The 14241-nt window shown below is 41.9% G+C and overlaps 1 pseudogene across 1 annotated transcript in view; it reads right to left on the bottom strand.

Annotated features, from left to right (window-relative positions):
- The window catches only part of LOC143841826 (cytochrome c oxidase subunit 7C, mitochondrial pseudogene), a 164590-nt pseudogene extending 159473 nt beyond the window's left edge, over positions 1–5117 (bottom strand). Inside the window, exon 1 of the transcript XR_013232873.1 lies at positions 5019–5117. The product of XR_013232873.1 is annotated as a cytochrome c oxidase subunit 7C, mitochondrial pseudogene (transcript). The remainder of the gene's footprint in view (positions 1–5018) is intronic.
- Positions 5118–14241: the final 9124 nt, after the last annotated feature.

Below are 14241 nucleotides of genomic sequence, written 5' to 3'. Positions count from 1 at the left end.
ACTGCTCCATGCTGTTTCTGTGGGATGGGATTTCCTATTAAATAGGACTGGTTTTAATAACTGCTTAGGCTACTACTAGTTAGCAGGAATAGGGTGGATTGCTTGGATAGTTCAGACATCTGCATGAAGCAGGCCACCTTCAGACATCTGCATGAAGCAGGCCATCCCAAACAGGCTATCATATGTCTTCTGACTGGGTGTGCTATGAAGGAGTGGCAGTTTTGAAACATGGTAGTAGACTTGCATATTAGGGGAGAAGGGTGAATCTGGGCACCACTGTGCACATACAGCTGTTCTGGTGGTCATAAGCAAGACTGATGGAAATGATGTCCAAATTTTGAGCTGGGGTGGATAGGCCCAGAAGATAGATGTGATAGACCGCACTTTTAAAAGCTTAGAAGTACTGTACAATCAGGTAAAAGACTGTGAAGGGTTAATTCTTCACCAAGCCAGAGAACCTTGAGTGATGGCTGCTCCAAGGAATCTGTTTGGTTAGCATCAGCTGAGTAGAGAAAGTCTTGGGAGAACAGCATGCTGAGGAGAGAGTCAGTCTGATTTCTGCCTTGACTGAGTTGAATCTGATTTCAGTCTTAGCTGAGAAAAGTTAAGTACTGACAATCTTGGAATTCAGCCCTGACTGAGAGTAGTTTAACACAGAAGGAACTTGGGGAAAGTTGTCAAGGAAGTTTGGGAAGTAGGCAAAGACTCTCATTTGGGCCAAAGAAAGGGGATAGATCTTCTAGTGAGAACAGAATTCTCCAGTCAAACAGGGAGGCAGCACTGAAGAGTGCAGAGATCCTTGGTCCATTGTGGTTAGAAACTGTCTGTAGAAATGTTAAGAGTCAGTTTAAAAATTCAATACGAGTACTAGTGTTTCAAGAGAAGAGGATTGGGTATTGGAAAGACTATACCAACTTTCTGAAAATCAAAAGGGTCACAGAATGTTTGGGGAAATGATGGAACAAAACCTCTCAACAAAAATATTTTAAGTAACTGTGAATAGCTTAAGAAACTTTCATTAGGCTGAAATATAAAAACTAAAGTCTGTGCATATACTGATTTTACTTCAGAGTTATCTATACTGAGTTACCTCAGGATTTCAGATTTCATCTGAACTTTCTCCTCAATGTTGAATAACATATTTGCTTAATTTGGAATATTAAAACTTGTCAAATGCCATTTATGTTCAAGGGTATTCCCATTTCTTCCCTCGGGTTCCAGGGCTCATCAAACAGCTAAAATTACTGAGAGAGGGTGGGATAGCCATCCACCAAAATCATCAGCTGACTGAAATAAACAGTTGCATAAATCAGCCACTTATATACATTGAACAGAGTTCACAGACTCCTTCTGGCTGCCAACAAGTTAAATAAACCTGTGCAGCTGTGTGGCTGCAAAAAGCACAGGTTGGGTTAGGGAAATCCAGACACAACTTGCGAAAAATGTAATGACTAGGTTGGCCATAAGCTATCTAGTATACAACTGCCAGTGTTCATGTCCAAGAACTATGGAGGCTATACACTAGGTATTCCTATCATTTAAAAAGTCCTCTGTAAAAGCCTCAGAAAAGCATCAGTAAAATTGCTATTGCATAGATAGCTTTGAATCAAATGGTTCAAATATTCCAGTATGCAGCGAATGTGCATCACAAGAATTGCACACCTAGGTTAGCCTGAAACAGCTGCTGATAGGAAGGAAATGAGCTGGTTTAGTGATATCTGTTGCACGGAGAATGCATTCGTCAGGGTTTAAAATATATGCAGACTGCTTTATTAAATACCCGTTTCTTACCTTTTTTGTGTGCATGAAAGTAATTTGACTCTTGAGCAATATAAAGGGGCTAGTATGAACTCCAGGGACACAGAACTAATCATCTGCTTTTTCCCTGTGAATGTTCTTTTTTTCTGTTTTAGGACCCAGAGTTTCACTGACAGGGGCCTAAACTCTAAAAGCACTCTAGAGCTTGGATTAAGAACAAGCCTTAATTCTTTTTGGTTGCTACATGTGGGGGTAACTAACTGCATGTCCCTGCATAATGTAATAATATCAATTCAAATTAGTACTATGCCAGTGCAAATAAACTTTGAGCCAAGCATGAAAGGCACTTCAGGGCTGACATTTCTATTATCACCCTGGTAGGTTCCAGCAACAAGAAGTTTAATGAGATAAGCAATCAGGGAAGCTTCAGCTGTGAACGGGGTGTGCAACGATCTGGGTTCCAAAGTTAAATCTTTAACTTAAGGTTGCCAGCCCCCCACTAGGGGTGGGGGATTTCCCACCTCCCATCACAACCTCTTCCAGTCAGCTGGCCAACATGGGGACTCACCAGCTGGGAAGGCAGGCCTAAGCCACTATCAGCAGTCATGTCTAGTATCTGGTCAAAAACTCTATAGTAAAAGCTGTTTTTACCATAGAGTTTTTGCCAAAATACCAGAGCATCACAGCATCACTAACAACTAGACCCCCCCCCCACACCTCTTGGTATGTCCCCCACCTTTCCAGTTGCTGTAGTTAACTGGCAAGCATAGCCAGTTGAGCTACAGGAATGCTGTCCCAGGTTCCAGCTCCTTCTTCCTTGGGCTCCCCTGATACAGTCAATACAAGCCTCTATCTGGAGCTTCAGGCTGACAGCAGGAATACAAATCCTCTGCTTCAGCTTCCACAAGTCCCATTGGTGCCCCTGCAGCACTCACAGGCCTCTCTTAATGCAGTCTTCCCCACCCCAATCCTCTGCCTTCTTTCTGCCCTCTTACTTCTCCTCTCAGGAAAAAGGGCAACTGCAATTTAGGTCAGGGCTATTGGGGAATGTAGAATTGTTTAGAAATTCCATTAGAACATGTTACCCACAATCCTCCTATTTCCAATGAATAAAGCACCAATATGGCTTCCTGCTTCCTATACAGATAAACTGTTATAAACTGCTATAAGCGGTTAAGTTGCTTAGCTACCTTATAATTCAAACCCCTAACTTTGCCTTATTTACTTCACTTGCACTGCTCTAAGTCCCACTCCCTTTTTTGCTCTTTCCCACTCCCGTGAGACAAAGCACTCCGGAATCCTCCCAAGGGTTTATATGTATGGTAACAGATTCATTCAGTCTTGCAGGTGTTGTTAACGGGGCCTCTCTGCCTACTTGGCCCTTGTCATCTTCAGGGCCTGAGTTAGGAATGGGATAATTGGCTCATCATGAGTATCTGTGACACTCAAGCTGGAATTGGGGGAGGGGGATCATGAGTGGTGAGGTAATTTTCTACTGATTTCCAGCAAGAACACATTTTGATTGGATTGTCATCACCTGATTCTGCTTGGCCAAAATGAATAATTGAGCTGAGTGCCTAGAACAAATCTACCTTAGATTCTGATGAACTGGACTATAATATGCAAATATTACAGTAGACTGCAACATAGGTGGCCCTTGAGCTTTGACCTTCTAATTGGGGACTGTAAGATTGTGACAAGTTTTAAATGTGTTGGGTAGTTAAGCTAGATTTTCTTGTGTTCTTACTATATGATTTTAGAGTTTGTTGCCTAAAAACAAATCTATTTTTTCTGAGATATTATTGAAATAAATTCTATATATTTTACAAGGATTGCTGTCTTGTACATGCCAGTTCTGGGATCCCACAGGGTTCAGGTTTGGACTCCTTGACACCATCCTCCTTGACAAATGTGGGATTATTGATAATTGAACTCTTTTTTTAGCCAATTGTGTTGTGATAAGTTCCCAGGTGAGCAGGCTCAGGACAACTGAGGCTGTTTCCACATCTGATGGCACCATAGTGTTTCCACCTGCCTGATTACACAGCACATCAGAGGAAGGCACTGATGCTCCCTAATTGGTACAATTTATGGCACCTTTACCCTTTGAAGATTGTAGCCCTCACAGGCATTGATCGAAGCTGACTCTTAAAAAAGAAGCTGCAGAACAGCCCAAAATCTTATCCTAATTTTAGGGCCTGCAAACACAATATGTGTTCCTAGTGGATTAGCCAAGAGCTTTTGCTAGCAGTTTTCAGTAGCTTATTAAAAGAGAAAGCTCAATATACTGACTCTGGCCTCTGCACTGTTCAACATTCTGTGTCTGCAGGCACATTTCTACATGTTTAAACTGCCTCACTCTGATGGCTTTTCACAGCACAGCTAAATGACTTTGTGAGGTCAAGTTTACTTGCTTATCTGGCAGCCAAGATCAGTGCAGGAAACTGCCTACACATTCTACAGCAGGAATAAATATGAATAACTCCCAACAGTTTTGTTAACAAGACCATCTTTTACATGCTCTGACTCATCTGTCGGCCCAACCACAACCTCAACATGTCTTCTGTCTTTAACCTAAAAGTCATCAGAGATTTGGAGAAAGAGTGGAAGAAAGTAAAACAAAAACTAATATGGTATCCTAGGAGGATAAACAGTAAGCATATTTTCTACTACTTGACTGATCCAGAGCCATCTCCACCTGGGAAGGACAATGCTGGCGTGAATATAATTGCCACTCTGCCTGCAGTTAAACCAAAAGCCAGCAGGTGCAAGCTAGTTTGTGAGGAAGCACAGTGATCAAAAGCCTTAGGCTGCAATCCTGTGCACAGTTGCCTGAAAGTAAGTGCCACTGCATAGGACTGGGCTTTCAATTAGAAATGAGCCATAATTCTAGACTTCTAGTCTAATTGGTGAGATTTCCTGTTGTGTCTAGTCAGGCTTCCCATTTTCCCAGAACCTAGAGGATAAGTTTTCGGCATCCTTTTTCTTGATGATAACAATCCTATGAGATTTTAAACTAGACAAGTATGGCATTATAAAGACACATTTTAAAACTATGAATAGTTTTCAGATTATCCATTCATATTCCAATAATCTTTCAGTTCAGATAGATAAAACATCATAGGAAGAGGCAGGAAAATGTATGACCACACACCGCTTTGTCAGACATGATGACGCTTTGCTCTTCTTTGAGATAGAACCCTGATATGAACATACAAGGAAGGAATGATCAACAGACATTCAGCGCTTTGTTGACTTACTGTTGCAAAACTGAGGCAGTTTCCACAAGGGCCCCAAAATACACTCCAACCACAGCAGCAGCCATCGGAAGAGGAACAGACAGGAATTGTATCCCACACCACTATCCCTGCCCTTGTTCTTAACCTTGGTAAATCTACAGCACAGCTGGGAGTAAGGAGGGGGGGAACCTTTAAAGGACCAAGTGGAAATAAAATGCAGAGCTTATCTCTGCCATTTTAGAGGTGGGTCTAAGCTCTGTCCTTGCCCTATAGTGGCTTCAGGTGGAATATGGATCCTCTGATTATAGCCAGCTTGTCATAACTCCCTTGAACAGGATCAAAGAAGGTTTGCCCCCCCCCCCTGGATTTAATGGGGAGAGCCCACGATTCTTGCTCAGAATTGGTGCAGTGTCCTATGGATACTCTCATTTAAATCTGGGCTTCCTGTGTTCATGAAGGGGAGGAGAAATCTGTGTGGATGAAGCTGTACTCAGACAAACTATAAGAAACTCCACTGCTAGACTTGCCCAGTCTAATTGACTAGTTGAAATATTTCCTTTCATTACGTATCTGAGTGAGAAAGCCACTCTAAAGGGTGATTTTTAAAAAAAAAATTAGAAGTCTTATCAGAATAGCCCTTTTGTTTATCAGGCTCTGATTGCTTTGGAGGACTATAGTCCCCATATCCACCCGACCCTGTCTGCCCTATCAGCAACATCATGTCCCTGACTTCTAGGGTTTTTTTCCCCCCAGAGACACTCTCAAGTCTTTCCAGCTTCAGGGTAGGCCAGCTCACTGATTTGCTGCTTAATGGCAGGCCAGGTTTGTTTTGGTCAAATATATCCAGTGCTGTTTTGAAAACAGACTTCTGCTCTATGAAGTTGCAGAGCAGATGCAGAAATCCTTGATCTGCACCTAGGCCAAGTAATCAGCAAGACTTGATATTGTTTGGTGTAGTGGTTAGGAGTGCAGACTTCTAATCTGGCATGCCGGGTTCGATTCTGCACTCCCCCACATGCAACCAGCTGGGTGACCTTGGGCTCGCCACAGCACTGATAAAATTGTTCTGACTGGGCAGTGATATCAGCGCTCTCTCAGCCTCACCCACCCCACAGGGTGTCTGTTGTGGTGAGAGGAATGGGAAGGAGACTGTAAGCCACTTTGAGCCTCCTTCGGGTAGGAAAAAGCGGCATATAAGAACCAACTCTTCTTCTTCTTCTCTCCTCCTCCTCCTAAATACGAATTGCCTTACATTCTGTGTTTTTCTAAATGTGCTAATCAACCGCCTTTGCTAAACTCTCAATCAAAGTATGATACAATATAATATATATATATATAAAATACAATAAAACAAGCCAGAGCTTTAAAATAGCTGAACAAACCACCCCACAGGTCCTCCCAAAGCCTGCTCAAAGAAGAATGTCTTCTGACTAGGGTAGGTCCTAGGACTCATGTCAGCCAGCAAACTGACATCTCACATAGATGGACTGCACAGACGATCCAGCTTGGTGTGGTGGTTAAGAGCAATGACTTCTAGTCTGGCAAACTGGGTTTGAATCCCCACTCCCCCACATATAGCCAGCTGGGGGATCTTGGGCTCACCACAGCACTGATAAAGCTGTTCTGGCCAAGCAGTGATATCAGAGCTCTCTTAGCCTCACCTAAATAAGCAGCACATGCAAATTGTAACTAGTGAGGGCTGTCATGCTTCTAGAATTAAGATTGTCTAGTACTGCAGGTATTTAGGCAGCACTGCATGGGCAAACCTTTAAAACATGCAGAAAAACCAGTTATAAATTACAGGTAGTCTTAAATATGAACAAAATTATTGGGGGGGGGGGTGTTCTATTGTATTCCCATTCAGGGTTTTTGTTGAAACATCTGTGTGCCATGTATAATTTTGCTTTGGAATCCCACATGCTCCCACCCAAGATGTTTTTTCTTTGTACTGAAACATTTCAGAATGACCTACATCCCCATGTTAATATACAATATTTACTAAATCTATCTAATAGCCTAATCTGAACTAATCAGAGCTTTAAGTAAATGAGGAATTGCCGTCTCCAGCAACTACATAAATAAATCCTTAAATCATTTCGATCTTTAGATCTGCCTCATTCTTAAAATCTATCCTGTTTGAAGATTGTGAAAGCCATAATTTACTCTCTCCAATGTTATTTTTAGGGTTTTTAAAGGGTGTAATCTATTTGGAAAGGACACATGCATTTCTTGAAGTCAAGGAGGTTATCCACTGAATAGAAATGCAATGAAACACATACACAAACTACCAATAATTAAAAACCTAACTTAAAAATACATCGTTTAAACAACACTTTGAAAATCATTTTCAATAAAAGCCATATTTGTTTTTTATCATATCCCACCATCATACAACTCTCTATCTTGATTATAAATTAAAAAGCAGTAAAGAGGAAGGCTTTACAACTTATGTCCATGGTTACATAAGGTAGGTGCCACCAGCAAAAAAAAAAAACCCTCCGTAGTCACAATTTGCATGTGATAACAAGAAGGAACCACTAATCGAGATTGTTGGCTAGATTTAGGTCACAAAGGGTCTATGGAAAGAGGTGGCCTTTCAGGTATACAGAGACATGTCGTTTTTAATGGTAAATTTTAATACCTTGATTTGAGTCCAGAAGCAGTTGGGTCACTTGTGTACAAGCCATCTTGCAGGTAAGTGCTGTGTGGGTAAGCCAGAAGAAGGTATGGAAAGTATTATAGTGTATTTGCTTGAGTGGGTTGAAAACATGCTTATTGTAAAGGTACTCCCTTTGATGCACATGAGGATTGCTTCTGGTTGAGCAGACTTTGGAGCCATGTGCCATAGCAGGATCAAGGATGTTTTTAGGTTTCTTTGGGGCCTGCCTGCTGTTTGAACTAATTATACAGATCCAAGGTGCTTAGAGGGGAATGGGACTTGCAGTTTTGCAAGTTATAGACCATAGCTGCCACAGCAAGACTGTGGTATGAAGCGCGGTCTCTTCCTGGACACACAACAGACAATAAATCCTGATGATTCCATGTCAAATAGTCATCTCTGGAAAATATCTTCCCCGTGTTATAGTTTTTTAAGGAAGAGCTTCTCAAGGGTAAGAGTAAACTTCAGTGATTTCCCAATTTCATGGTAACCTCAAAGTAATGCTGCAAACCTCCTGAATGAGTTTCATAGACTGTGAAGCAAGAGACAGCACTCACAGGTACGCACACATGGAGTCAGTTTATAGAGTGAGGAAATACTGATGAACAAGAAGTGAACACACATTACTTTGGAAATCAAGAACTGTCCATTTTATATCTGGATTTTTATAACAGAAGAAAGTAATAATGCAAGTCAAAGAATAAACCAGACTAGTTCTTGACACATTTGAAGTTAACACTGATACAAAGAGTTAAAGAAAGAAAAACGGACTCCACAGGAAGTGGCTCTGTAATCGCCTGACCCAGGCTGGGCTAGAGACTTAACCTGACCCTGGAGCAGGTAATAGAAGTTGTCTTTGAGCGGGCAAGGTTATAGGCAATCCAGGCTGAGAAGAGGCTTGAAATCAGGGTGCATAGGATTCCATGTGCAGAGGCATAGCCATGGCAGCAGTTTCCCTTATTGCACCCAGTGCCTCAGCTTCAAATAGGTCTGGTCAGAGAGCAAGCACAGCATTTGCAAAGACTCAGGAATGGAGTCCTGGGTTGAATCTGCACTTACTTTGTTTATTTTGTTATGGATCCTGCTAAATCCAGATCGATTTGAACTCGGGTCTTCCTCTCCTCCCTTCCCCATTGAAACAGAAAAGAATTCTGCACATGGTTAGCGAAATTCAGAAGGGGAGGGGGATGCCAAGAACAGCTGGAGCCTCTTTCTTTTCTTGAAAAGGGGGGGGGGATAGAGAGGATTGGAGACAGCAGAGGAGGGAGAAAAAAAAACCAAGATGCAAATCTTTACCGACAGAAGTTAGGGCTTCTGGAAGCTTCTGCTGAGAGAAATTAGGGGCTTCCCCTTTAAGGCAAGCTTGTCACCTAGGCAGCCTTGGCCAATTAGGGCTTCTGTACCATGGAGCTCAGGAACAAATTTGAAGCAGCTGGAGCTCCACATCCTTTCTCATGCTTTCTCAATCTGATTCTTCAAATATTGAGAGTTAAAACCACTCCAGGATATTGCAGGATAAAGGTAGGGTCACTCCAGATCAATCATGCTTGTTGCAGAGGGAAAACTGTAATCGGACAAAATCAAAATGGAAATCACATTCAGTGGAGATGGCAGGGACTGAATCAACCTGGAATTGGAATGAAAGCTCCATGTAGACACCACCCTAGTCTCTAATCTTCATCTTGCAAAGGCTCAGGTGTGTCTTCTAACCTTCTGCTATAATGAGCAGCCAGCCAGGCACTTCTGAGACTTAGTTTTTTCTTCTGCTGCCTTTGTCACAAGGTTTGCTACTCCCCTGGGGCTCATGCCATCTCATACCTTCCTGATGGGTGCTCAGCTGTGGCTCCTCATTGTCCTCTTCCTCATCATCAGCCTCTACAAGCTGACTCATGACAGGCTCCAAGTACAGACCATCTAGATCCAAAACTATATTCCCAATGACCACAGCAGAACACTGATGATGGGGGGAAAAGAAGTAAATTAACTATAGGAAGGAAGTGGAAGTGATTCTTGGTCATCGCACACTGGAAATTAAACTGTAATAGATAAGGAACCAGTTTGTCCTTATTGTTCTGGCAGTGTGCTGAAGGCCCAGATATCAAAGCCCCAAGCCTGTTGAACAGCATTCATGCCAGTGTTCAGCACATCATTATTTCATTGGGAACAAGAAACAAAGAACTTTCAAGAACAACTCCATAGTTTGGGGGGGGGAGTGTGTGTATGGTCCTAAGCAGTCTATGGGTTATGACCCTTATGTACATGCGCTGACCCTTATCTTTTATTAAGGGCTGGGTATGCCAGGTCTGTGTCAATCATGCCTGTTTGTTTCATTTCTATAGACAAACATAGTCATATACCTGTTTTGATATTTATATCTTAGTTGAGCAAGCCTTATGCCGACAACAGGACAGATCCACATATATTTACTTGTAGAGTTACATAGTATTTCAGGTGTTCTCATGGTGGCTGCATAGTTGTGGTCCATCATAACCCCCATTCTAGCTGCCACACTCCTTGGCACAGGACATTAGATGCCAGTATCCAAAAGTATGACACCAGAAGTCCCTTTAATCCGAGTACTGTGAGGACTAGAATGTACATGTACTATGTTTACTACACAGGGTTTTCCCCTTCTCTCTCTGACTCACACACACAGAATGCCGTCCAGCACAGGAAGCTGGGAGCTAAAGGACTAGACTGCCTGTAGTTCCAGCAAACTTAGCATGAATATGAACAGCCCGAGCTGACGAGTTCATTGCTAATGTAAAGTAAAAAAATAAAATAAAATAAGCCATTTACCTGTCATTTGGACTGCTACATTTCCAGATCCTGTTAAACACAATAATTAGACTGCAAATTGGCATTGAACAACAAATGTAGCAAAATTGCAGAGCCTGACTTTTTACGATGCTTTTTCTACGGATTTTGTCTTCCTTACAATCGGTTTCCAGGATAATTGTGCCTCCCTTTGTTGAAAATGATGACTGTACTTACGTAGTGCCCTGTAGAAAGTGAAACTGCATGCCTCAGTGAATTCTATCATCATTTCACCCCCTAATGAGAGAGATTGTTTGCAGGCAGATGAAATTAAATTGTAAGCTCTATTGACTTCAACAACAGGTGCCATTTGTGAAGACCCAAAGGGAACTATTGAATTGTCAAAAAAGATTTAACTCTTCCCGACACAGACCCATCAGATAATATGTCCTTGGCGTTTGCACATCACATAGCATTAGCGCACGTAAACATCCAACACTTATAGTTTCAGCAAGACCATCACTGGGAAAATAGCTAGAAAGGGTTGAATTAACTGGGAATGGATCTTTTTTTGTTTCCTGCTTTTCAAGTTGTGTCCACCAATGTGGAACAAAACAAGGCAGGCAGCAGGGATGTTGATGCACCCACCTAACTCCACAGAAAGAAAGAAAACTCAACAATTGTTTTGGGTTGCCAGAGGGAAATTTTACTAACTGCAAAATCTTCACAGGGTCCAAAAACGTAATGAATCTATATAAAACTCTGAATTGGGATGACCTTCTCTTGAAGCTCCGGCTTGATGGAAAGCTTTTTTGCTTAAAGTTATATAGTCTGACACCCAAAAGAAGGAATAGGTTTGGTGTAGTACTTAGGAGTGCAGACTTCTAATCTGGCTAGACGGGTTTGATTCCGTGTTCCCCCACATGCAGCCAGCTGGGTGACCTTGGGCTCGCCACAGCACTGATAAAGCTTTTTGTGGGGACAGGAAAGGGAAGGCGATTGTAAGCCGCTTTGAGACTCCTTCAGGTAGAGAAAAGAGGCATATAAAAACCAATTCTTCTTCTTCTTCTTCTGAGAGGATTCCCACTAGGATAAACTTGCTGAGCAGTGACTATGCTTCCTCAATCCTTCCTTGAACTCCCTTTATTATCAGACAAGAAACCATGAGAATGCTTAAGGAATTCCTATTTAAGAATGATTACAACAGTACCATCTGTAGAGTACAAAGCGTTTCTTCTAAATTTGCTGGTATGACTGCTCATTCCTCACTATACGTGTTCCTTTATACTGGTGTGCCTTAATGCCTTACCATCTAGAATTCTGCACAAGTAGCAAGGTATCATACCCTGATAGATTATGCAACTGTAGTGCAGGTAGTATAGACACCCTGTAGCACGTGACCTTTGAATGCAATTACTTTCCTGAGCCTATAAAACTTTTAATCCCTCCTTTGCTTCAAAATAAAGATCATATGGAGACATTACCTCTTTTATTAGAAGATAGCAGACCAATCATTCTTTCAGCTGCAAAATTTTATGATTCTGAGACAGATTTTTGCAGCCATTGAAATGGAGTCTAGCTTTTTTTATATTTTAGTAATATGCTTAAAACTAATGTTATGAAGCAGTATAAGGTAGAGAGAGATAGAGATCTTCTTTGATGTTGAAGGGGTCTGAATTGGTTGAGTTTGGAACTAAAAGAGATCTTGGAGTTATAGTGGAAATGCAAATGCTGACACAGCATGTGGGAGCACTGAAAAAGACAAGCTCCATGTTAAGAAATATTAATAAAGGGACTGAAAGCATAATGGCCAATGTTATGATGACCTTATGTAGAGCCTTGGTGCTACTCCATTTGAATAGTGTGTGCAGTTCTGGATGCCTTGCAAAAAGTATTTTGCAGAGCTAGAACAAGTAAAGGGGAAGACAATGCAAAATGATTAAGTGGTTAGAGTTGTTGGCAGAGTTGAATTTTGCCCCTGGTGTATTTCAGGTCAAGAAAACATTGCAGAGATGAGGTAAGGTTGCCAGATAGATGCAGGTTCATGTTCTGGAATTCCACACTTTCTAGGTGTGCTTGAATTTGATTTGGATCAGGACTGTTGTGCACAGAGAGACCTCCTCTTAGGGTTGCCAGCTTCCAAGTGAGGCACAAAACCCACATCAAACCATGATCTAGCACCCATTGCATTACAGAACATTTACTACTTTACTACTTGTAAATAAATAATTTGTTTTGAAGGCAAGCAGGGAGGCAGTGTGGTCAAAGGGACACAAAGTCTCCAAAGAGCTAATCAGAACACTGGAGGAGATTATTTGAAAAACATCAGGAACTTCCTAAACTAACTATGCTAAATACACATTTTCTGTAATGCCCTCTGCAAGGACATTCTTCATATGTTTCTGAATCATGCACACTACAGAACTTGCATATTGCAATAGTAGCACTTGTCCTATGGAGAAAGGCTGGAATGTCTGTGACTTTTCAGTCTAGGAAAAACCCCAGGTGTTTTTTTTTTCCCTAGGGGTGTGTGGGATGGAGAAAGAGGATAAAGAGAGCTCCTTCCTTCTCCCTTTCCTCTAATCACAGAATTTAGAACCAGAATTTAGAACCTGTTAAGCAGCAGGTTCAGGACAGAGGAAAGTAGTATTTCTTTACTCAAAGAGTATTTAGAAGAAGAAGAGAAGGAGTTGGTTCTTATATGCTGTTTTTTTTTTACCCAAAGGAGTATCAAAGTGGCTTACAATCACCTTCCCTTTCCTCTCCCCACAACAGACACCCTGTGAGGTGGGTGAGGCTGAGAGAGCCCTCATATTACTGCTCAGTCAGAACAGTTTTAGCAGTGCCGTGGAAGGTCACCCAGCTGGTTGCATGTGGGGGAGTGCAGAATCGAACCCGGCATGCCAGTTTAGAAGTCCGCACTCCTAACCACTACACCAATCTGGCTCTCTTAAATTGTGAAATTCATTACCAGGGACATAGTCACAGCCATAAGCATAGTGGGCTTTCAAAGAGGTTTAGACAGATTCTTGGAGGAGAGACACATCAGTGGCTATTAATGATGGTGCCTGAAGTGAGCCTCCATAGTCAGAGGTAGGAAATAGGGTTGGGGGCTTCGGTGCTTGAAGCGGCCGTTCGCTCCTGACGCAGCCAGTCCGACGCCCACGCCTTTTCCCCCTCTGTGGTCCAGCGCCGGCTGCGTTGGGAGCGAATGGCCGCTTCAAGCACCAAAGTGCCCAACCCTAGTAGGAAATGTCTTGATACCAATGCTGTGAGGATATGTGATAAGGATATCTCAGCCTCTATGGCCTGTTTATTTGGCCCACCTGCTGGGCAACTGGTTGGATGAATGTGAAGCAGTATACTGGACTAGACTACACAGAAATGGAAGAGTGAGTTGTAAGTGAACTCCTACATCTAGATAACTGTGGCTCCAGAAGTATGTTTCTACCAAATAACCTATAAACATATGACTAACTTCCACCCATGTGTTGTGTAGGGGAAAATAATTTCCAAAGTGCTATTTCCTTTTGAATTACAGCCTGAAAAGTTCATTGAGTATATAATAATACACACACATGCCTGCACCCTCCCTTTAATTCCTCAGGTGCATGTATTGAAGAAACAAGTTAAACATTGTGGTTCACTGATTTCTGGGTCAGCTCTGTGTACATTCTTCTACTTGTTCATTTGTGCCCTTGTCAGATAATAAGTCAATCATTGCAATCTAACTGGAGAATCCTCTCCATTTTGTATATAATTTGATATTTCAGTGATGTGAAGAACAATTAAATTACTTAAGCATTACATAACTTCAAACAACCCCTT

The sequence above is a fragment of the Paroedura picta genome, chromosome 7 (assembly GCF_049243985.1).
Source record: "Paroedura picta isolate Pp20150507F chromosome 7, Ppicta_v3.0, whole genome shotgun sequence".
NCBI lineage: Eukaryota > Metazoa > Chordata > Lepidosauria > Squamata > Gekkonidae > Paroedura > Paroedura picta.
This window is presented reverse-complemented; position numbering and strand designations above follow the sequence as displayed.